This window comes from Canis lupus, chromosome 5 (genome assembly GCF_048164855.1).
Source record: "Canis lupus baileyi chromosome 5, mCanLup2.hap1, whole genome shotgun sequence".
Taxonomy (NCBI): domain Eukaryota; kingdom Metazoa; phylum Chordata; class Mammalia; order Carnivora; family Canidae; genus Canis; species Canis lupus.
The window spans coordinates 83,570,745-83,594,644 of record NC_132842.1 but is presented as its reverse complement, the minus strand read 5'-3'; the positions used below and the strand labels follow the sequence as shown (position 1 = coordinate 83,594,644).

Here is a 23,900-nt window from a genome sequence, read left to right as displayed (position 1 = left end):
AAATTCTTCATTTGTGAGCACCTTGCATGTTAACCAGAGTTTCCTTTGTTCGCAAGCAAAGGAAGGAATAGGTGAATTTGGAAAATATGGGGAGCTATTTTCAAAAGTTCCCTTGTGCTCCTCCAGCCTATCAGTACCACCACCAGCGATATAAATGCAGTCATTCCCTGAGATGGCTCCCAACGACCTCCACCTCCTGTTGTTTATGTCTTTGGTGGCCCCACAGTGAATGGGGATGACTTGCATCACCAATAAAACACTGCAGGAATAGTACGGAGTGACTTCTGAGACTACGTCATAAAAGATATCGTGGCTTCCCTTCTTTCTCTTGGATTATTTGTTCTGTGGGGAGCCAGTCGCTATGTTGTGAGGACACTCAGGCAACCCTATGGAGAGGGCTGTGTTGTGAGGTATTGAGGCTTTCCGCCAACAGTCATGGAAGAGCACCATCTTGAATAGTGTATTCTCCAAGTCCAGTCTAGACTTTAGACGACTACAGTCCTAGCCAACATCAAAGCTGTAAACTCATAACAGACTTGGCATCAGAGCTACCCAACTAGGCTTCTCCCAAACTCCTGACCTATAGGACCTATGAGACAATATTTTTTGCTTTGTTTTAAGCCACTAAATTTTGGGATATCTTGCTATGCCATAATAGTTGACTCATACAGCTGGCTATAATTCTTAATTTGGCATCTGCTTCTTTTAAAAAACATTTAAATTAAATTTGCCAACATATGGTATAACACCCAGGGCTCATCTCATCATGTGCCCTCCTCAATGCCCGTCACCCAGTTACCCCATCCCCCACCCACCTCCCCTTCTGCAACCCTTTGTTTGTTTCCCAGAGTTAGGAGTCTCTCATGGTTTGTCTTCCTCTCTAATTTTTTCCCCACTCAGTTTCCCTCCTTTCCGTTATAGTCCCTTTTACCATTTCTTACATTCCACATATGAGTTGGGATTTGCTTCTATAATTATAATATTAAAGCATTTCAAACGTTTATGTGAAAAGATAATAGAACAAGTAACATAAATTCAGGTATAAAGGGTAAAATTACATATCCTTAAATGCATGTCCTATGCAATAAAAGCCAATAAAGCAATATCTTGTATGTATAATCTCATCTGAAAGTCAGGAGCTACATCACCTACAAGGCCTAATAAGATATTATACACACTGTGGCTTTTGCTCTGAGCGAGATGAAAAAGCCGTTAGAGGATTTTGAGCAGATGAGCTACATGACCTAAGTAATGTGTCCATTGTCCAGACTACTAGGTACCCAGGGATGTGCAAGAGGAGGATCATTGGGGATAAAGTTGACCAGCTCCTGCCCTCAAGGTGTTTCCAGGCTCATTTATATTCAACTCTATGAGGGAAAAGTTTCACTCCTCCTATCCCGTGGGCTGTATCTTAGAGTTGATCCTAAAGTAAGAAGAGTGAACTAAAGGAAAAACTCAGGGCATTCTGCTTGTGGGCAAATGTTCAGAAAAGCTACAATGGTTCTGTTCCTTGGCTCTGAGATTGCCCAACTTAGGTCTAAAGACCTATTTGGAATATCACAGTGTTACAGACTCTCAGAAGCTCTAGGGTTCTATCCATCAGTTCGTTGTGGTAATAAACAACCCTCAAAGCTCAAAGCTCAGTGCTTAAAACAATGAAGTTTCAATTCTTGTTCATGCTACATCTTCAGGGCAGGATGGAGGAGTCTCTGGTCATCAGAGCTTCTCTGGGGCCCAAGCGGATGAGATTCCACCTCCTATGACACCAACGTGCTGCAACAGAGAAAAGACGGTGAGAATTAAATGCTTTGGCCCACAAGTACCACAAGGCGTTTCTGGGTGGGGTGTTTTTTTTTTTTTTTTTGGCATTTCTGTTTATGTTTCATCAACCAAAACCAGTCATGAGGCAACACCATCTTGTTGGAGGGGAAAAAGCATGATCGTACACACCCTTGGAAGTAGAAGAGAACTGAATCTTGACAAGTATCACTTAGGCCGACAACAAGGAAGCTTCTTTTTTTCTTCTTCATAATTTAGTGGGAAGAGTAGGAAAAGTTCAGGGATCACAGTTTGAATCCCTGAGATCTATGTCTCTCCATGAGATAGGAACAGAGCAAGGGAAATCCTAAACTGGCTTTCCTTCTTAATGAATTAACACTTATTTACTAAGGACCTAATATGTGCAAGGTACTGTGCTGCATGCTGTGGAAGGGATATAAAGTCAATTAGATATGGTCCCTCCCTTAAGGGAAGCATATGGCCTCTCAGTTTTAACATAATTATGAGAGTAAATCGCCTGGAATAATCATTATTTAATATGTTCCGGAGATAAATGCACATTTCAATTTTCTCATGTCTTTTTTTCTTTTCCCCAAGTAGATGGAAATGAGTGATAATTCAACTAATTGCCTGTTCCAATTTCTTCTCTGGATTCTCCTCCATGATCGGATCTGGGATTCTAGAACATTGTCACACATTGATCTGATTTGGGGTGTTGTCTTAAAACAGGGATGCCAGATGAAATACAGGATGTCCAGGTAAATTAAAATGTCAGATTAGCAGCAAACACTTTTTAGTACAAGCAACATTTGGTACAAACCTCTACTAAAAAGCTACCTGTTGTTGGTCTGAAATTCAACGCGTAGCATCAAATTTAAGTGGGGCCATCATGTAGTTTTATTTGCCAAATCTGGAAAACCTATCGTAAGAACCCCTCATCCTTATGGAAGCTGCAACCACCTCTAATTTCATTCTGTATGGCTGCCCCTTGCCACCGCCCTACTGCTACTATGCCACACCAGTCACAATGGTCTCATTTCCGTTCCTTTAATATACTTGGTCTGAGTCTACCTCCGTGCCTTGGCCTGTGTTATTCACACTGCGTAGGACAGTCTGGTTCCTTGAGAGGCTGACTTCTCTTCTTTCTCCATCTTAGCTCAAATGCCACCACCTCAGAGGGACTTCCACCGATCAGGTGATCTAGAGCCACACCGTCTCGCTCTGTCTTCGCAGCTTTATTATGTCACTGTGTTTATTTACAACAGTTGCCACTCTCTGCAATTATGCTAGTTTCCCCTCTGTGTCTCTCTTTGCTGTGATGTAGCCTCTCCAAGAGCAGGGGCCATGTATGCCTTGTTCTTCATTATATCCCAGCAAGGACAACAGGGCCAGGAACATAGTAGGTTAAGCAATAAGCATGTATGAATTGAGTTATGTGTTAGTTTGCACATGGCTCCTGCCCTCTAGTACATTTGTATATCTGAGGAAGTTAAAGAGAGGAGGATTAGACAACCAAACAATATAATTTATTATAGGGATATATATGTTGAGGGAAAAAAAAGGACAGCAATATATCGAAGACCACTTGGGGATGCCAAACAGAGTGGGTTCTTTTTTCAATGAATTGATTAGAAAAAGCATATCTGTAAGCTGAGTTCTATATAATGAGAAGGAGGGAGTCCCTTAAGGGGAGAACATTCAGGGCGCGGCAGCAATTGTAAAGTTCCTAAGGCAGGGACAACCTTGGCTTGTTTGAGGAATAGATAGTTGACCAGCATGTCTAGAATGGCCTGAGCCAGAAAGCAGCCAATGAGAGAGGTGTCAGAGGGACAGCCAGAGCGGGCTGGTAATGCATTGATAATACACTGGGGAACCTCAGTTAGGGGAGCAATATGCCTCCCCAGGAAGATCACTCTGGTAGCAGTGATGATCAAATGAACTGTAGAGAAGGAAGCGTGGAAACATGGAGACCAGATAAGAGGCCACTGCAGTTGTCCAGGCAAGAGAAGACGGTGGGTTGGTCTAGGTTTTAGCATTGGCAATGGAAAGAAAATGGGACAGATTTAAGAAGTTGGTGTGAGGCATCACCAACATAAATTGCTTAATTAATTAGTGGAAGGAATGAAAAAAAAGCATGAGTGACTGAAAGGATGGACAAACGGATTCATTGATGGATAGTTAGTGGATGGATATTGGATGGGTGGGTGATGGACAGACAGATAAACGATAGATGGAAAATGAATGGTAGATGATGGTTGGATGGATGGGTCGAAGGATGGGTGGGTGGATGATAGATGGACAAGGAAGTAGAACATACTGATTAAAAGCCCAGACTCTGGACCCAGATCAATATCCTTTTGAATCTTATAGCTGGGGACGCCTGGGTGGCTCAGCAGTTGAGCATCTGCCTTTGGCCCAGGGTGTGATCCTGGGGTCCTAGAATCGAGTCCCACATCGCACTCCCTGCATGGAGCCTGCTTCTCCCTCTCCCTGTCTCTGCCTCTCTCCGTGTGTCTCTCATGAATAAATAGAATCTTTAAAAAAAAAAAAAAAAAACAAAGAATCTTACAGCTGACACCCTCATGAGCAGAGCAACCTTAAAGAAATAGCTCACCTGTAAGCCTCACTTTCTTTATCTGAAAAACAGGACAGTAATATGTGCATTATCAAAATGACATGAGGAATAAAAGGGATAATGCCTCCTGACTCATTATACCAGAGCCAGAACACAGTAGTTGCTGTTATTTACCTCCAGTATCTTCCATATCAATTTGTAACTTATTCAAGTGTCTTTTCATCACCCTTATTATCACTTAGTTTCAAACTGTTAAGACTCTCTCCGACTGCACCAAAACCCAGCACAAACAAAAACATTTATATCAAATGTTTAAAGTTTTTTTTTTTAATGAAAGGAAGAGATGATGCAGTGTGGGAAGTGTTATAAACTATTCAGTATTTCAGTTTTTTTTAATTCACAATCCTGAATTCCCTTTGATGGTTTTTTTTAATATTGGGAGGGATCTTGTGAATATGTGTGAATAATTAAACTTTTTTTTTTTAGTTTGAACATAACTTGGAAGAAGCTCATTTCACTGTCAATGATGTGAGGCAAACGAAAACCCAATAGGCATCTTTTTTTTTACACTAACTAATTTTGTGGGATTTTATTATTATTATTCCTCTCTTCCCAGTCTAAGAAAGTAGGTTTTGGAAGGTTCCTCACTGCACTATCCCATCTTTTGTGTTGCCTTGATAAGCCTTGAACTGAAGGAGAGAGAGGAGGGGGAGGGCAGGGGCGGTGATGCTGCTGCGGCTTGAGCATTAAACAGCTTCGTATTCACTCCCTCGTGTGGGGCTCCCAGCAACCCAGGAGGCGGGTCCTGTTTCTCTTCCCATTGTGCAGAGGAGCCAACTGAGGCTTTCACAGGATACCAGACGTGCCCAAGTGGAGCAGAGATTCACACTCAGGCTGGTCTGATTCCAGCCCTGGAGCTCTCTGCCACACTCCGAGCCTCCTCCTGGATTGGCTGCTTGGCACCGAGTCATCTCTCAGCATTATTTACTGTGTTTATTCATTCCCCTCCCTCCTCGTTGCCTGACAGCTATTGATTTTTGTGCATGATGGTGCCCTTGGCCTCAAATAGTTCTGCAATTTCTTCCCCAATTTCCAAGTGAACTTTATCATCCGTTGCTTAGTGAAGCTCATCTTTGTTCTTTGGGCAATAATGGATGATTCAGTAAATGGCATGTCACAGAGCAGGAGAGATGCGAGGGCAACCTTTATTAGATTAAATATGTTTTCCCCACCCAGTGCTCTGTAGCATCATGAAATTACTATCAGAAAGCAAATAATGGAGAATGAGCAGTCCACAGCCAGGAGCTTCCCAAACTTGTACTAGTAATTACTTTTCTTGATATAGTTATAATTATTGATAATGACGATTTCCTATCAAGTAACAGTTACTGTATCAGTGCAATTCTGACATTATGCGTTAAGTTTGCTTAAAAGCTCTTCAAAATCATGGCTTCCCTCTTGAATGCGGCCATCCCCGCCCACCTGATTCCTATCTAAAGCCCCATCACCCCCGTTTTGGGTGGAAGACTGATAGGCATGTGTGGATATGTGATGATTGCCCTGGCAATGGGGTTTCCAATGCTTTGCTCCACTCTCCATGACCCAATTCCCGCCTACGTCCTTCCACTCACCCTAGTTTGCTTTTCTGTAGCTACGGCGCTCCGCTTTGTTCTTCAACTGTACCAAACTTCTTTGTACCTCAAGGCTGTTACACCTCCTGATCCCTCTGCCTGGAATGTTCTTTCGAAAGACTGGCTGGCATGTGGCCATCTCTTCTTCGTCATTCACGTTTCGACGCAAAGGTCACCAGCCTGAAAAGGGCTAACTAAGGTATCTCACTTTTTTTCTCTCTGTGTCTCTTAGTTTACTTTTCATCGGGCCAAAGTCTTGTCTTGTTTCGGCTCTACCCCGTATCAGACAAAATCTTGGCATATTTTCTGATTCCCTTGGAGCCTCCAGCCATTTGGTTCCCATACAGCGTCCGCCGTGCCCTACTAAGCCCCGTTGAGCCCACGTGGGTTGGCCTTCTGCCTCAGACTAATGAGGCTCGTGCCCCAGAGTCCCTGCCACTTCCTGATGTGAAAGAGCACACCGTGCAGGGCAAGTGGGATCTGACTTCCTGAGCAACCATCAGAGGGACAGTCCAGCTGAAGGGCAGGACATCCAGTAGAGTTGACTCTCCATGGGGCAAACTGTGACCAATGGGAAACAGGAACCAAATGGGATAGGAGGAATCATCAGAGAGAGAATCTCTCCTTTCTTGCTCCCAGAAACTGCTTTGAGGCATGGTTTCTTCTTGCATGCCATTCAGAGAAGTCCGTTGCCAAGTGGATGAATCTGCTGAGCAACTAGCCTCGTCTCTATCTTTCCGTGGCTCATCCTTAAGTGAAAGTCAGCACAATAACACATCACTCACGTTCTTACTCGTCTCACTTCCTTGCTGCCGTTCTTGCTGCCCTGAGTTTGCGCCTCCCGAATGAAACATAAGCATTTTAATCTTTGCCTCAAGCTTTGTTTTCTAGAGAATCTGGACCATGGCCATCCCCAGGGCTGGGAACATTTCCTAGTACATACAAAGCACCCAACATACAGAGGATGAATGGATGTATGTACGTACATACGTATGTATGTATGGGTGGATGGATGGATGGATGGATGGTTGGACAGATGGCAATTCAAGTGCTCAAGGGGATGGGATGAATGAAAAATCAAAACGGTCACTATTTTTGTCTTTCCCTGTGGGACAACCTCTTCCTATATATGCCTCAAACCCAAGATGTCTGAAACTAAAATAACCTTTCTCTTCTTTAGCATTTTACTTTATTCTTACTCTTCCTTCCCAACCCATAGATTCTTCCTCACCTAATCTATAGGTACCTCTTTCCCATTTTGCTTCCCATGTGTCACTAGCCTCTATGCTTACCTCATGCTCTACAGTGAATATTCTAACTCAGGTCTTCATAATGTCTCACAGAACTGGTGGTACCCTAGCCACCTAGCTGGTCTCCCTGCCAATTTCAACCACATCCAGACTCAACTATGGTCAGAATGTGTCTCAGTTTTGGTTCTCTTGAAACCAGAGCCTGAGAGGCAAGGGCTTGGATGGTTAATTGGAAGGACATCCTAGAAAAAAGGAGTGGATAAGCAGGGAAATGAATCCAGAAAGAAGGAAAAGCCAGTCAATACAAAAGAATATTGTCAAGGTTGCTGCTTATGGGAAACAGGAGCTGATGATTCCAGGCAGAGTTATCACCCTGTCCATATTCCTATCATTGCTCCTACACATTTTAAAAAATAATTATTGCCAGTTGAGGAGCTTCCCCTCCCCTACTACTTAGACAGTGAGATCACTGGGCATACTGACATAAATGGTCCACTCCCTCTTGGCTTCCCAAATTCCCAGGGAGAACACAAGAGGCATTGCTGAACAGCTGGCTTGTTGGAATCATGCACAAAAGCTTCCGTGTAGACTTAGTGAACAGAAAGTGGCCCTGGCAACTTAAAAGGACAGAGTCTTTAGGGAGAAGCAGAACCCACATTATGCAAGGCATCTTGGTTTGCTATCTCACTAGATCCCAATCCAAATAGTCTGGACCATCTGTTCACAATTGTTTAAGGACGCATCAACCATTTTTCCAGGTGTCCATCAAGAAGGTGACAGCTCTGATAGTAAATTCAATTCAACAAACATTTGTTGGACAGCCAAAGAGCTGAGTTACCGCTTTAGACACAACATAAGAAAATGAGATAAAAAATACCTGACGTGCCTTGAGACATCTGTGTGACCAGTGCTGGAAAGTCATACAGAAGGACAGAGACAGCTGAATCAGGATGAGACTATCAATACAGCCTGTCCTCAAGTGTCACAGAGGGCATCATCCTCTCCTCCTCTGTGCTTACAGACAGGTATCAACCCTGGGGGCAAGGGCAGCCAACTGAAGCTGTCTCCTATAATCTGGAAAGAAGACCATTCCCTGTACTGTGCACAGGGGGCCACAGCCCATAGCAAACATTTACTGAGCCCCTGGCTCAAAGGGGAGCCATCTCTGCCCTCGGTTCACATACACTCTCGCAAGGGAGATAGATACATAGGAACACAGTGGCAGGGTGGTGTCATGAAAACAGTGTGAGGACTGTACATAGAGGTTGCACGCATGTACAAGGGCGTGGGGGGAGCGGAGAAGGTACTTACACTGACGAATAATGTGGGATAAATGAACGTACACTCAGTCATTGCCTTTCCATCATATATTTCCTGTCTTGTGTTCCCTACACGTAGCCTTTCATTTCTTCCCTTTTTCCTTTCTCTTTCCTTTCCCTTTCCCTTTCCCTTTCCCTTTCCCTTTTCCCTTCCTTTCCTTTCCTTTCCTTTCCTTTCCTTTCCTTTCCTTTCCTTTCCTTTCCTTTCCTTTCCTTCCCTTTTAACCCAGTTAAGTGTGTAATGAGTAGATCAACCTCAAATATTTAAGATGGACGGCTGCAGCGTCCAACCACCGAAGTTCAAATCCTACCTATGCCTCCTACATCCTCTGTCATCTTGAGCGATGTGCCTGCCCACTTAGTTTCCACATCGGCAAAGTGGGGGTGATAAAAGCACCCTCCTCATAAAATTCTGTGAGAGTGAAATGATTGAGGAGATGAAAACACTTTTAAGGCACATCCTGAGCCCCCAATAAGACTAGCTATTATTATTAGTGTTGTTGTTGTTGTTGTTGTTAAAATTATTTACACCATGGTACAGTGCTAGTGCCAATTTTCTGGAAAATTCTAAGAAATACGAGAACTTAGTCTAAGTAAGAGGACAGGTTTCAAATTCTACCACTGAACTTTTGAAGGCAGTGGGAGCAGTCATAGTTGCTCCCTAAGGAATGTGTTTTTGATCTCAAGTTTTTAGATGACAAGAGTAAGACTTGCAAATTAATTTTGCCCAATGCCTCAAATATCAGAGCACTGCATATTTTGAAATTACTAAGCATCTATTGTAGTACTTAATTATTTTAGGCAAAAAAAAAAAAAATCCAACCATCTTGGAAAAATAGATAATATGTGCATAGGACAACTAGAAACTATGATGAGAGAAGATGTTAGGTAAGGGGTGTGCTTAAAAGTGTGATGGAGGAGAGGAGGTGCTGGAGGATGCCTATGAAGGAGCCCTGGGCCCTGCCTCTATGGGAATGTTCTGGAACTCCCATATCCAGGTAGAGCTGTAGAGGACTTGAGTTCTGCAGGTCAGTCAAGAGCTCTGCAAGCCCAGTGGTGCAGGAACAAAGTACATATCTGCATGGACTGTCCAGACAGATGGCCTCAAGACACCCTCATGGTTTTCTCCAGCCCAGGGTGACCAGGGACAGCATAACACTTCCCTAAAAGTGGCACAAATGAAGCCCTGAGCGAACAGGCCTGATGCAATGCTTGATGGCTCAGAGAGGATGCAACAGTGACCTGGATGGATGGGTGGCCAAAGACCAGGTAGAAAGGAGACCAAGGTGAAATTCCTACCACAACAGGGGACCAAGACCCAAATATGTTCAGGTATGGAAAGGCAGAGCTATATTTCTTATAGATACCCAGAACAAAAACAAAGTCAGAAGTCTCCATATAGAAACAGTAGATAGAACTTTGGTTAAGAATGTGGATGTTTAGGAAGCGCCTGGGTGGCTCAGTTGGTTAAGTGTCCAACTCTTGATTTCTGCTCAGGTCATGATCTCAGGGTCATGAGATCCAGCCCCATGTACATCCAGCTCCATGCTGGGCATGGCCCCCACTTAAGATTCTCTCTCTCCCTCAATCTCTGTGTCTCCCTCACCTAAAAAAAAAAAAAATGTAGAGTTTAGTATCCTAAAAGATTGGACACTGCTCTACTCTTATGAGCTGACCAGGTACTTGCTTTCTCTTCTACCCTATTTGCTCATCTGTAAAATAGACATGGTAATAATACCTTCTGAGAGGTTGTACGTGCTAAATAGAAACTTGAGAGCTTGTTTCATGCTAGGCATCTGATTAATGCAGGTAAATATCCTCATTAGAAGGGAAGGAGTTAGGGAGGGATCTTGGGGCAAGGGTGGTTGGAGGGGTCTGGATAGTCCTGGTGGCAAAGATTCACGAGAATCCTTAGCCAGCCCATGGTGGAACCTCACTGGCATGCTGAGAGGGCAAAAGAGTGGGTTTGGTTTATGGATTAAGCATTAAACAGGTGACCCCCATGTGCTCCTACCTGATAAGAGCCAATATAATTTTGTGATCAAGATCATGGGCTCTGGCATCCAACGAGCTGGACCGATCTTACTCACTAACTGGGCAACTATCCTTGGGTTAGTTTCACTTGTAAAATGGGGATAATGCTAGTTCTTATTTGAAAAAAAACTTATCCAGAGGCTTAGATGAATGAACAGAAGCCAGGAGCTTCTCTAAGCCTTCCTTTCTGGCATACTGATGCACACTACAGACATTAGCAATTATTATTCTGATTCTGTTTCCATCCAAGTTTACACTTCGGCTGTTAGAATCCCTCAGGATCTCAAATATGATATCTCTTCCAACAATAAAACCCATCCAAACTCCAGGCCATTTTCTATCAAAATAAGAATATTAAAACCACCAATATTCACATGAAGATAGAGAATGGGGCCTGCCTTTTCTCGTGCACCAGAGCAGATCCCTCACTTGCACTTTAGAAAGAAGCAAAAACATCACAGGGGTGCTCACAACCCAAAGTCAGGGGCTCAGAGCAGCAGAGAGCGCTCCCTGACATAAAACATCAACCAGTCCAAGAAGGAACGAAAGAACAACTTGTCTGTGGGAGATATTCTGTGCTTGTATTTCTTCCTCGAGACAAATACAAGGGGAAAATGACTTACAACCTGTATCGGTTAACTATCTTTCCAATGATGCTGCATAACAAACAACCACAAGGCCTCAGTGGCATATGGTAAACATTTGTTTTGGTTCATAGTTCTGTGGGCTGGCTGACTGGTTCTGCTGATCTGAGGCTGGGCTCAGCAGGACCCACTCCCACGTCGACAGTCAGCTGCAGGGAAGCCGGGCAGTCTTGCCATCTTAGCAGGGCTCTCATGTCTGGGGCCTCTGTTGGGTTGTCTCGGTTTTGCTCCACGGATCTTATTCCCCCAGCAGGCCAGCCCGGGCACGCTTCCCCAGCAAAAGCAAAAGAGTGAGTGGGAATGCAGAAATGCATCAAGTTTCTGCTTGTCTCCTGTTTGCTACCATCCCCTTGGCCAAAACCAATGTCATGACTTAGCTCAAAGAGATGGGACAGGATTGCCCACCGCCCACCCCCACCCCGCGCACACATAATGAGGAGGTAGTGCAAAGTTACACCGCAAAAGGTTTTAATCCTGGAAGGGATAGAATTGTCCGTCTATTGTACATCTGCCCATCAGTTGCTCACATAGTCCAAATGATTTGCCAACACTGATTGCAGGATAGGAGAGAGAAAAACGACGAGAGACCAAAGCCACTGAAATGAGAGCCAGAGTCACCCATGAAACAAGCAACCTTGAGGGTATTACGTGACATATCCCTTTATGGACCCTTTGCATTCAAAGAAACACCAAGTCTCACATTTCACTCTTTACCATCTTAAAATCTCTGTCAACATTTCTAGTCCCGCCTACTTTGAAGGAATCCAGATATGCCGTCAGAGGACAGTTTTCCAGCCATCCTGCTCTAAGACCTTCATGTGCCGGGAATTACATACCCATGTAAAAATAAATGAAAAATAGCTTTAAAGAAATTGTGATTTCTTACCATTTCAGATAGTTTGAGTCCAATTAATGGATGGAACTTTGAGAACTCCTCACTCTTCCATTCCACCAATTCAGTTAAGACCCACTGGGTAGGGGCACCTGAGTGGCTCAGTGGTTGGGCATCTACCTTTAGCTCAGGGTGTGATCCCAGGTCCTCAGATTGAGTCCCACATCAAGCTCCCCATGGGGAGCCTGCTTCTCCCTCTGCCTACGTCTCTGCTTCTCTCTGTGGGTCTTTCATGAATAAATAAATAAAGTCTTAAAAAAAAAGACCCACTGGGTAGGTCATAGATGAAATTATTCTGAACATGATATATGCTGTGAAACTCCCAGTCCCCACTTACCAAGGCTTGTGGTTGAAATCCTGGTGCCGACTCCAGATTCCAGGAAAGTAAATTAAAGATGGGACATAAAATTCCATGATGAAAATTCAGGATTGTAGCTGACTGTTCCACCACTGCCTGTTTCTCATGTAGAAGCTCTCGGGGAAACATCCTTCCTTTCCCTCTGTGTTGTTTTATAAGAGGAACTGGCCGCTTTAATAGCTCGTACATTTAAGATCCATAAAAGATAATGTGCAGTGAAGATGGTTGAGTCAGATAGACTCGGCAGATAGACGTTTTGATAATCAATTTTTAACTAGGTAATAAGAGTTGACACCATGCCTGTAATACCTTCTGGTTTGGGAGGAGAATACTGTCCTTTTTCCTTTGTGGTGAGGTTCACAGAACCACCTGGCCGGATTCCAAACGTACTGACCACTGGGAAGCACCAGGCATAATATCATACTTGATGCGCCATCAGCTTGACCTCTCTCCTAAATTCATGGGGAGCTTCCTATAAATTACGGCTTCTGTCATTTTATCTGAAGCAGTTATTCACATTCAGTGTGGTTTTGCTGGTGGCCAAGTTGAAATGGAAGGATCCATCAGCTGCATGTGTATTCAGGGAGACCAACTTTTTTTTTTTTTGGTGGGGCTAAAAATGATCTAAATGAGATTCCATAAATCAGCACTAACAGCTAGAGTAGTGAATTTTCTTATGGCAATTTAGGATGCTGGGGCTAAATCAACAGGGTTACTATTTGCTTCTACACTTGGTTGAAAGCTCTTGATACAACCTTAGTATGAGTGCTCAGGCCACCACCTTATTTTCTGTATTGTGTGACCTGGGAAAGAGAAGGCAAATATCATTACAACGAAGTTTTCCATACGACTGATAGACAATCATTCTCTAAGTAATGGACCCCATGGAAACCTATGTCATTAATTTCCTTTTTCTGATATTACACAGTTAACTTGTGTGCACAACAACTCATCAACAGAAGAGATAGTTATACATTTTTTTTCTTGTAACGAGGACTTTTAAGATCTACTCTCTCAGCAACTTTCAAATAGACAATAGAGCGTTACTATGTATAGTCACTATGCTGTACGTTACATCCCCAGGATTTGTTTATTTTATAAGCAGAATGCTATGCCTTTTGATAACCTTAAAAAAAGATGTGTAACTCTGTGCGGCAATGGATGCGAACTAGACTTATTGATGGTGATCATTGTGCAATGTATGTAAATATTGGATCATGATATGGTACGCCTGAAACTAATGTGATGTTACAAGTCAATTATATCTTTATTTATAACTGAAGAAATCTCCACCCACCTCCAGCCTCACATCTCAAGGTGACCAATGTTAACAGCCTAGAATGCAGATGCCCACGTATTTCTCTGCCTTCATACTCAATGTGTAATGAGGAGAATAGGGAGAGACAAGGGAATAGGCTAAATGGGGGCTGGAGCCAAAGACTTTTGTTTTGTCTTTGTCCAAATGTAAAGGAAACATCTGGGGTGTTTAAGGAGAGGGAGTGATAGGCTCTCTCTGTGTGACAAGTGAATGAAGGCAGGAATACTGTCAAGCAAGCTATTGCGATTGTCCAGGAGACACATAGTGGTGGCTGGGACTGAGCTGGTGGCAGTGCAGGTGACAGCAGTAGCTATTCTGGAGGTTAGACTGAATAAGATTTGGGAATGGATCAGATGCTGCAGGGAAGATAGTCAGTTCTAGCTTCGCGCATCTGGGTAGCAACTTCGCCCGGAAAGAAATCCCTGAAGGAACAGGAGGCTTGGCAGAGAGCTCCTGATTCTGTTTGGGATGTGTTGAGGATGACACATCCCCATGACACTTCCAATATAGAGCTCATGTGGGCCGTGGGCTCAGAGGAGAGGTGCGGACCAGAAGATTCTGCCTAAGGAGATGCGAGGGCATCCCTGGCACCTGGCACACTGTTCTAGCATATTACCTACTCAGGAAGCACTTATCAAATTAACAGAGAACAGGAATTAAAGAAGAGCCTTCGTGAAGGAAATCTCTCCCCCTTCCAGGCTCTCCAGAGGCCCACACCTAAGACTCTTCAGTGTCATATCGAAGCTAATAACATGGCGCATCTTCAACACATACTCTTTAAATAGCTACTCGTTAGTCACTTGTTTAGAGGAGAGGCTCAAGGCTGTTTAGGGTGGGAGAGAGGGAAGGGGGATAGGATATTGAAAAAGATAAGGGTGACATTCCTGGCTTCTCACATCCTTGAACAATTCAGCTCTGGCCCACACACGCATGCTCTTCTCGGAAGAGGAAAAAGTGCTGAGAGGTGAAATTGCTTGGACTCAAAGCCTTGCTCCGTGTGTGGAGACACAAGCAATTGTTCAAACTAGTGGGCCTCTGTGTCCCCATCGAAAACATGGGGTTCGTCATAGCACCACCTTCATGAGCTGGGTCAGAGGGTTGAATGAAACAGCACACCTAAGCATTCAGCACAGCCCCTGCTCACGGTAAGCACTCTGCCAGTGTTGGCTGCTCGCTTCATCATGCCCATCCTCCTTCCAACCCCTCAAAATTCTGTCCCTCGAAGGGATGCAAGAAAATCTTCTCCACCTCTCTGTCTCACTGTGTGTCCTGTGATATGACAGGTGTGAAATGTTTCTTTCTGCCCCTCTAGTCCTGTCCATCTGCCTTTGGCTTCTCAGTCTCTCTTTGCCCGGTCTGCCATGTTTTATGGCCTTCCAAGTTGGAATCCATCATATTCACTTGATAATTCTGCACTTGGGACAGGATCCGTATCTTCTGGATTCTGCTTCACTGTCCTCAGCCTTACACCTTTTTCACAGTAAGGATTGTGGTAAATGTTTATTGCAATGATCTTTTCTTTTAATGATTAATAGATTTATTTAAACAATAATACATAGAGTTATCATCATTTCCAGGCTTAATATGAAATGTTCAGTGTTCAATCTAATTTTCCTTCCAGGATAAATTTTTCTTTCCTACCTCTGTCAGTTATGAATACACAAAACAGAAGAAGGGGGCCCCAATTCCAAACAGAGCTCCTAAGAGTGAGGCCTTGGGAGTGGGTCTAAAATTGGGATACATTTTTCTGAATTGAGCTGAGAGAGAGAGGAACAGACATATCACTAGAGTTAACTTTTGTCCCATGCTCACCTTGAGAGCCACATTTTTAGGCAATTATTGGTTCTGATATTTTTTCTCATATTTTTTTTAAACCAATAAGAGCATTTGCTTATTATTGAGGTAACTCCTATTCATTGTAGAAAATTTGGCAAAGTAAAAAACATATAGAAGACTATTACAAAAATAAGAATTACCCATAATCCCACTAGAGATAATCACTGGTGGTATTTTGGGATTTCGTGTATCCACACATATTCTGTTTGTCTATTCTATACGTCCATATATATTCTATGTGTATATATGTTACACACCTATATTTGTCCTATATACCTATATAAATTGGGATCAAATGGAATAAACTGTTTCAAAATCCCTTTTTAAAATTAACAGTACTTCAGAAGAACTTTCTCATAATTCAAATGTTATTCAAAATGTGATTTTAATATTAATCTCTCCCAGGAATAAATGTCTTTGTCTATAAATCTTTGCCCACATATCTATTTTCTCTAGGACAGACTTCATGGGAAGGGAATTTCTTTGTCAAAGGATGTGAACTCATTTTAAATCCTTGGTATCTATTGTCAAATTGCTTCTGAGAAAGAGTGTAGCACTTTAAGCCACCAGCGGCCACGGAGGAGGGAGACATAGATCTTCTCAGCCTCTCCATCCTTCTGTCTTTTTCATCTTGGACAGCTTGATTGGCATAAAAAGGCAGTGACTTGATTTGCTAATTTCTTTGATTACCAGTCAAGTTGACCTCCTTCGTGAACTGTCTGTTCCTATCTTCTGCCCTTTTGTTCTACTAATGAGTGAAAGCCCCTTTTTTTGATCTTTGAGAGCTCTTTATATAAGGAAAAAAATTATCCTTTTCCTGCATTAGTTACAATTTTCTCCTTTTGCAGTTCGCCTTTTAAATGATTGAGAAGATACTGGATTTATTCATTTATTTGAAGAATATTGACATTGTCACAAACTTCATAGATTTTTTCCTCTAGATAAATATGTGCATTTCTCATATCTTATTTTGTGTATCTTAAAAAGATTTCTAGTTTTCATCATCCAGAATAAAAGGGGATCTTACCCATTTCTTAACCTATTTTTTTCTAGGGTATCTTGGGTTTGTTAATGCAATTAAGAAAATGGGTTTTCCCCCCTTTAGATATTCTAACTGGTTTTTGTGGATATAAGCAAAGCTATTGCTGTTTCTCTATTTTATACTTAATCCATCCACTTTATCAAACACTGATTAACTCTTAAGAGATTAACAACGAATCTCTTGATATCACCAGGGATACTGGGTTTTCACCTAATTTTAATGAAAGTACCTTCTGTATTCACCATTAACTATGGTAGCTGCTGGCTTGAGCTAGACAGTATTTATCACACTTATTAAGTGGACTTATATTCCTAGCTCGCAAACAGGTTTTCTCCCCCTTTTAATTAGGAGTGGGTGTCGAATGTTATCCGACACATGGGCAGTGCTTGGCTATTTATAAATGCTGTGATTATACCTTTTATCTGTATAAATGTCCCTCTTTGTCCTGTTTACTAATGCATTTCCCTTCTTGAATTCTATTTTGTCTGAAATGGATATCACCAACCCTGCTTTTCTAAAAAATCTTTTTGCCTGTATTTGTTTACTTTTGCCTATCTCTCCACTTTCAATCTTTCTGTATCATTGATTTTCAGCATCTCAGTTCAGTTAGACATTTCATAAATATTGGCCACTTGCCTATATGGCAAAACACTGGATCAGGTCCCTGGGATAAAGATGAGAAAGAAGAGAAAACCTGCCAGAGGGATGCATGACAACTCAGATTGAATTAGGCACTGCTGTGGGCAGATGTGGGAAAGTAGTAGCTCCCAGATAGAGGGGCCAGCAGGTTTGCTCAGACGTGACAGGTTAGTCATGCAGGCGTGCACACAAGATAACCCAAGGAGAGTCGATCAGCTGGGCCTCAGAGTCTGAGCTTCCAGACCCCATGGAATTTGAGGGACCCCATGCTGCAGCACCACCATTAAGTCAAGAAATTAGCTGTGTCTCCTCTACTCTTTTTCTCTACTTCATAGTATCTGCCTACTTATAGTTTTTATTTCATTCATTCATTCTGTCAATAAATAATTTTTCAGCACTTTCTCCATATCAGGTGTCACTCTAGAGATTGGGAGAGCAACAGTAAGGGAGATGTAAAGAGTAGTTGTCGTCACAAAGCTTATATTCTAGAGGAGGGAGCAGATGATGACAAGTAAAAAGCACACGATAATTTCAAATGGTGGAGAGTGTCATGAGGGAGGGCCCCTCCAACAGCTCCTCATCACACCTAGAAGAAAATCCAAAGCTCCCTCCATCGTCCCTAGCTCCCACATAAACTGACACCCCACCTCCACTACCTCAGCAAGCCTTCTCTCTACCTTGCTTTGCCCAAGCTCCAACCTCCTGGCTTCAACTTTCCTCAAACAGGCCAAGGATGCTTCTTCCTCAGGGCCTTTGCACACTATTCCCTCTGCCTGGATGTTCTTCCCCCAGATGCCTGCTTAGCTCACCACCCATCTATTTCAGGCATCTTTGAATGTTGCTTCATCGTTAAGGTCTTCCCTGACCACCCTCTCCATGAGGCAGGACCCCTCCCTCCCTCCTACTCAATACCTTTCTTTGCTTTGCTTTGTTTGCCTCCTAGCTCTTAGCACTGCTTGACCCTGTTGTGTGTACACCTATCATTGTCTTTGATTATTGTCTATCTCCCTACCTAGTGGTGAGCTCCTTGAGGGCAAGAACTTTGTCTACAGAATAAGCACAAGGTACAGAGCTTAGCACCAAGCAGGCACTCAATGCATATTGGCTGAAAGAATGAATGAGGAAAGCAGTATACAGCCTAAGTGGTGACAGTGCTGGAGAATGATTTGAGTGGGGAAGCTGACCTTGGCAGGTAGGCAGATCTCAAAGACTGGGGGAGGGTGAAAGGGCCAGCTACTCAGGCCTCCTTCATCTCCTAGCTCGCCCCTCAGGTAACTTGCTCCACAGCCTTGAGGAAGAGTGCAGGGTGGGACAAGAGAAATAGGGAGTAGCCCTCCTTCCCCACAATGCATCTTGTCTCCTCTTGTTTCAGACTCCTACTTGTATGATTTTCATCCTTATCCTTATGATAATAAGTTTTACCACAATTTGTCTGGAAATGCTACACTTTTCATTAAAATGGCCTGAAACATGATAGAAGATTTTCATCTGTTCCCTAAGTTTCCAGGAACTTCTCCAGTTCCAGGAAGGTGTCTTATATATTGTATTCTTGTAGCCTCTTTCTTTATAGATTTTTGTCTTGTTCTGCATTCTGGAAGAGCTGCTCAAATTCACATCAAGGTCATTGGTTTGGTTTTTGCAGTGTCAAGTCTGTCCTTTCCCCTCTCAACATGAACGTTCATTCAAATACTTCAACTCTGTTTCCTTTCAAGACTTTCTTGTTTCCCCATTCTCATCTCCGGGTCACATTTGTGCCTCAGACATTCTTCATCCTCTGCTCCTTCCCTCCTAGGATGTCCTACTCCTTTTCCTCACAGGTCATGTCTTTTTGGCTTTTTCTAAACTTTTCTTCTGGTTCCTAGAGTAAATCATTTTCAGAAGCATATATTTCTTCTGAGCATTATGGATATTTCATTCATTCATTCATTCATTCATTCATTCATTCATTAACAATGAAATTTATTGACTGCCTTTCCAGTACCTAGGACTGAGCTAGGCTTCAGGAGGCAATCCCATGGCCAGCAAATCTCTATCCCCACAGATGGTAGAGTTGAATGGGGAAACCAAACAATTATATAAGAAATTTTAGTATATATGACAAGTACCATGGATAGAACACATGTGGAGTGATATCAGAGCACATAGTAGAAGCATGTTGTCTACAGGTGAGATGGAAGGGGGATTAGATGCTGCCTTCTTTCTTTTCCCAAAGTATTGTTTTTTTCATATGGTCTATGTCATGGAGTTTGGGTTTTTACTCCCTTACTTTGGTCTCTCTCAGTGAGACCCGACTGATCCAGGCTTCCTGTGCAGTAACTGATGGAATGTTGAATTCCGCTTAGTTCTTCTCATTGTCCATTTGGGTGTCCTTCATATCTCCTTCCAGGTACACAAGGCGGGTGACAGGTTGGTATTCACAGTGTCTGGCCCTGTCTCTAGTGTGGAGAACTAGAGATTCTTACCGTGCCTCTCTACACTGGATAAGATCCTCTGTCCCCTTGCCCTCTGACATCCTGAATCAATCTGTTCTCCATGCAAAGCCAAAATCTCCAGCAGGCATCTTTTCTAGGATTCTTCTGGAGTAAATAAATCTGGAGTGGACAATTTCTTCCCAATGGTGACCCCTTCTAGTACATACTGAAATGTATTTGGTATAGTGGTAAAGGAAACTACAGAAAGCATGTTGCATTTTTGGTCATTGATAGGGACAACGCTGGGTGGTGTAGAAAGGCAGGCAAGACAAGGAAATGTCCCTCCCAGCAGACCCACTAGAATTTGGGGCTCAGTGAGCACCAGTGAATCTGATTCTAAGGAAGGGAAAACAAAAACTCACTTCTCTGAGAAGGAAAGAAGAAATGAAATGTAGGCTAGTGGAGAAGGAGGACATAACAGAGTTTCAGGAGTTCAGATAAATATTTAAACCAGGAAGGAATTATGAGTCTCCCCAAAATGGTATGCATCATTAATTCCCAGGCAGTCAGGTTAACCACGAGCTGGTAGTGAGATGGCCTCTTGCATTATTTTTTTAATGGAGTTCCCAGGTTAAAGTAGTTTTCATTTAAGGTCAATCAATAGGCAATTTTATCCAGGCTTGGTGATTAAAAGAAAACCATAAAGAAGCCCTGTGACAGTAATCATTGTGGCTCAATCAGACCTGGAAAGCAGCAGAGGAAGGCTAGAACCACAGATCAGGGCAGGGGCTCCAGGCCCTAGTTTCCATCAAACTCCACATCTCGTGCATACTACCACCCCCCTTGAGCCAGATGGTTCAGTCCACACCCCCAGGCAAAGAAAAGAAACTCCTGTTAGTTTCTTTTCTGGTAGATGGGGCACATTGGAATAATTTAAATTAACAGTGTAGATCCAGCTTATTCTTGAATTCCCAGTGATCGGTCACAGTGAATTAGTAGGAGTCAGAATTTTAGTTTGACAGAAGTGATTATATTCGGTGCCTTGTGAGTCTCTGGGTCTCTCTATCTCTCTTTCTTTATTAGAGGTAGCCTCAGGAAATCAGGAGGAAATGAGATGCCCAGGAACGTGTAACTCAGAGATCCACCATTGACTTGGTTAGGAAATTAGGGTTGAAGAGGGTTTCTAGAAAATAAAATTGCCTTCAGGTCTTGCAGGCTGATTCAAGTGCTTGCAAAATGCACCTGGGAATTAGAATATTTGAAGGAAAGGGTTTTCCCTTCTCCATCATTGTCTTCAGAGCCAATGGAAGCAACATTTTTTCTTTGAATTGTGGGTTCTTTGGAGTGAAATGTTATATCTTCCTTTCTTTTTCCTTTTCTTAATAGTCCAGGACTTTTTCTAAAAGTATGTTTTACTTGATCCAGCATTTTGAGTTTATTAGACAGGATTTTCCCAAGACTTGCTGTTTATTTTCACAGACTCACTTTTCACCGAGTCAAGAGAATGAAGAAGAAAGATCCTTGTTGCCGTGTGTGTGTGTGTGTGTGTGTGTGTTTAATAAATTAGGCTTTAAAGGAGCTGCTGGTTGCTAGTTCACACACACAATCAAACTCTGCTGTAGTTTCTATATAAAAAAAAAATCCCTGCTGTGAATCTAATGAGGAAAAATGCTCTGAATCTTTCCTCCTTGCTTATCAAGAATCAAAATGGAAACAAGGAATGTTTGAAACTATACAGAAAGTACGCGAAGGAATGTGAAAATTCTGTGGGGGAAGGAAATAAATCATGTATTGTTGAGGGGTGCTTAGGCATGTGAATATATTCTTCAGATTGATATTCAAAGACTAGTAAATGAGGTGTTAGGAGGCAAGAGAGTTTATATAATCCTTGATATTTTTATTTTCGTAAAGGCCAGAGAAAAGTAAGGTGTTTCCTTTGGACACAAGAGCAGCTTCTTGAAAGACGTTAATTATTATGGTCCTAGAAGTCCCTGATCACTTCTGAATACATTTGTTTAAAATGACAGATGAGGAACAGTGACAAAGAAGAGACACCTAATTTCTTATTCCCTTGAAATTTTCGTCTCTAAAACAGCTTGGCAAAGACTCTAAATCATGCTGAAGCATCTCTTCGGCAATGAGACATATGTGAAAATGAGCGTGTGCCTGAGTGCAAAGCATGACATTCACATGCGTGCTATTCCTAGCAGAACATGTAGCATCAGCATTTTAAAAGCTTAGCAAAAGGGTTGGAATTCCAACCGAGAAAGTAGGAGGAAGCTGCAGAAACAACTTTGTGCGAATCCATACAGCTGCTGGCTCGGTTTCCTTGCATTGATCTTGGGACTTGACAACTGAGGAATACATCTTTATCATTCTTTTTGCTTAGACTCAAGTATTACATATACTTGAATGCAACATTGTGTTTTATTTTCCAACTCTGCCAAGATTCAATCTACTGGTATTGAATATCCACCAAAAGAACGCTAGGCAATTACGGAGCATGCACAAAGGAGGTACAGAAAACCCCATAAGCCTCATTCTCTCTCCAAGTCTGATAGCAATAAAACACCAACTCCACCCTTTTTCACTCTGGGATTCTGACTAATAAGCAGAGACAGAGGAGAAAAGGAAATTGAATCTCAATTATGAGAGATATAAGGGATTGGGTGTTTTATTGCACTTATAGTTTGTTCCTTTTTAATGTTTTACCTAATTCTGTTACGGAAGAGAAAAAAAATCTTTTAAAAAAATCAGCTATAAAAAACCTAAAGAGAAAAAAAAAAAAAAACCTAAAGAGATGTGAATAGCAGCAAACGGTACTGAGTCATTTACAAAGGGGAACCGTTTCGCAAAAGTAAATCAGCTATTTCACTACCTTAGAACTTGAATTTCTGTGACTTTTCAGGAGGTTTTCGAACTTCGGGATGAATACAGTCACCAGAACAATAACGTACGTGAGCTTAGAGAGGCCTGTGTGAACGAGTAGAGCAGTTAGACCAGATGAAAATAAGTAGGGAGTTTAATGCTGCCTGTTACAGGCCGCTTGTCCCCTTCGGCCCGTGAGGATGTGCTATTTGGAAAAGGAGATTGCCAAGGGCCACCGAGGTTCAGGATTGAACCACTTAGAGGGTTGGGTTCGGCCTCCCAGGGAGCCTGGGGACTGCGGGGCGGCTGACCCAACTGTGACCGGTCATTGGAGCCCTGTGTGGAAGGGGCACAGGGACCAAAACGCACCATTAGAGAGAAAAGGCCCTTTGCTCCCTTGCCTGGGGACAGTGACGCGATTCCGTGGCTCTCAGCTACCTCCGGGCTGAAGCTCCAGCTCGGCAGCAGGGCCCTGGCTCTTCTCAGCGCTTTCTGGGTGGCTCAGGCTCATTTTCTGTTAAACATATTCTATAAAACAAAAAATGCCAAACTGGTCCCTGCCCTCCGGCTTCCAGATGGGAAGGTACCCATGGAGAACGAGGTGGAGGTGGGAAGGAAGAGGGGCCAGGTGTTCTCCTGGCTGCAACCACCACCCCCCCAGCCATGGGCTGGCAGAGATGATAAGCCTCAGTATAAGGCCTCCCCTCCAGTGGGGCAGCCCCTCCCCTACAGCTCTAGCTCCCCCCATTCTAGGAGCCTCTCCCTCCCCTCCCCCTTCAGGCCTGGGGATGGTAACTGGTAGCTTCTGCTTCTTCCAACTTCGCCTAAATATAAAGGGAAATTAGATGCAGAGACCTCAAGGCCCTTTCTGTAATCCCCACCCCTACCAAGTGCAGCTCTCTTACCGGCTTCACTTTTGATTTGGGGGCTGGGATAGGGGGGTGGGGGAGGCTCAACTTCCTCCCTCCACCCCCCACCCACTCACCAAGTCTCAGGTAGAAGGAAGTCTGCCTTGAGGCTCTGGCATGAGATCGATTGCTCCTGAGCTAGAAGATATTGATCCCCTGACAATTGCTGTCCTGCCTTTCTTTGGGTGAGGAGCTGACTATAGGCTTAGGAATTGTGCACAAGGGTGGTATTTCTGAATAACAATGGCCCATTGTCTCCTTATCGATTGTTCTGCAGTCTAACTGGGTTAGAACTGGTACACAGTTCAGGCTCCCTTCCTTCTCCCTCCCCCCCCAAAGCAAACCAAAGCCTTTAAAGAGAAAAGGGGGAGAGAGACAGAGGTTATTTTATTTCAT

General features: G+C 43.1%; 1 protein-coding gene and 1 long non-coding RNA gene across 4 annotated transcripts in view; one reads left to right on the top strand and one right to left on the bottom strand.

The window, feature by feature from the left end:
* Positions 1 to 23,900, top strand: part of KAZN (kazrin, periplakin interacting protein) — a 1,010,923-nt gene that overhangs the window by 480,820 nt on the left and 506,203 nt on the right. The window lies entirely within an intron of this gene.
* LOC140633075 (uncharacterized) lies at positions 1,264 to 22,702 on the bottom strand. The gene is made up of 3 exons (XR_012030712.1): positions 22,607 to 22,702; positions 12,462 to 13,285; positions 1,264 to 1,773 (listed from the first exon to the last, which is right to left on the bottom strand). It is a non-coding gene; the product is annotated as an uncharacterized lncRNA (long non-coding RNA).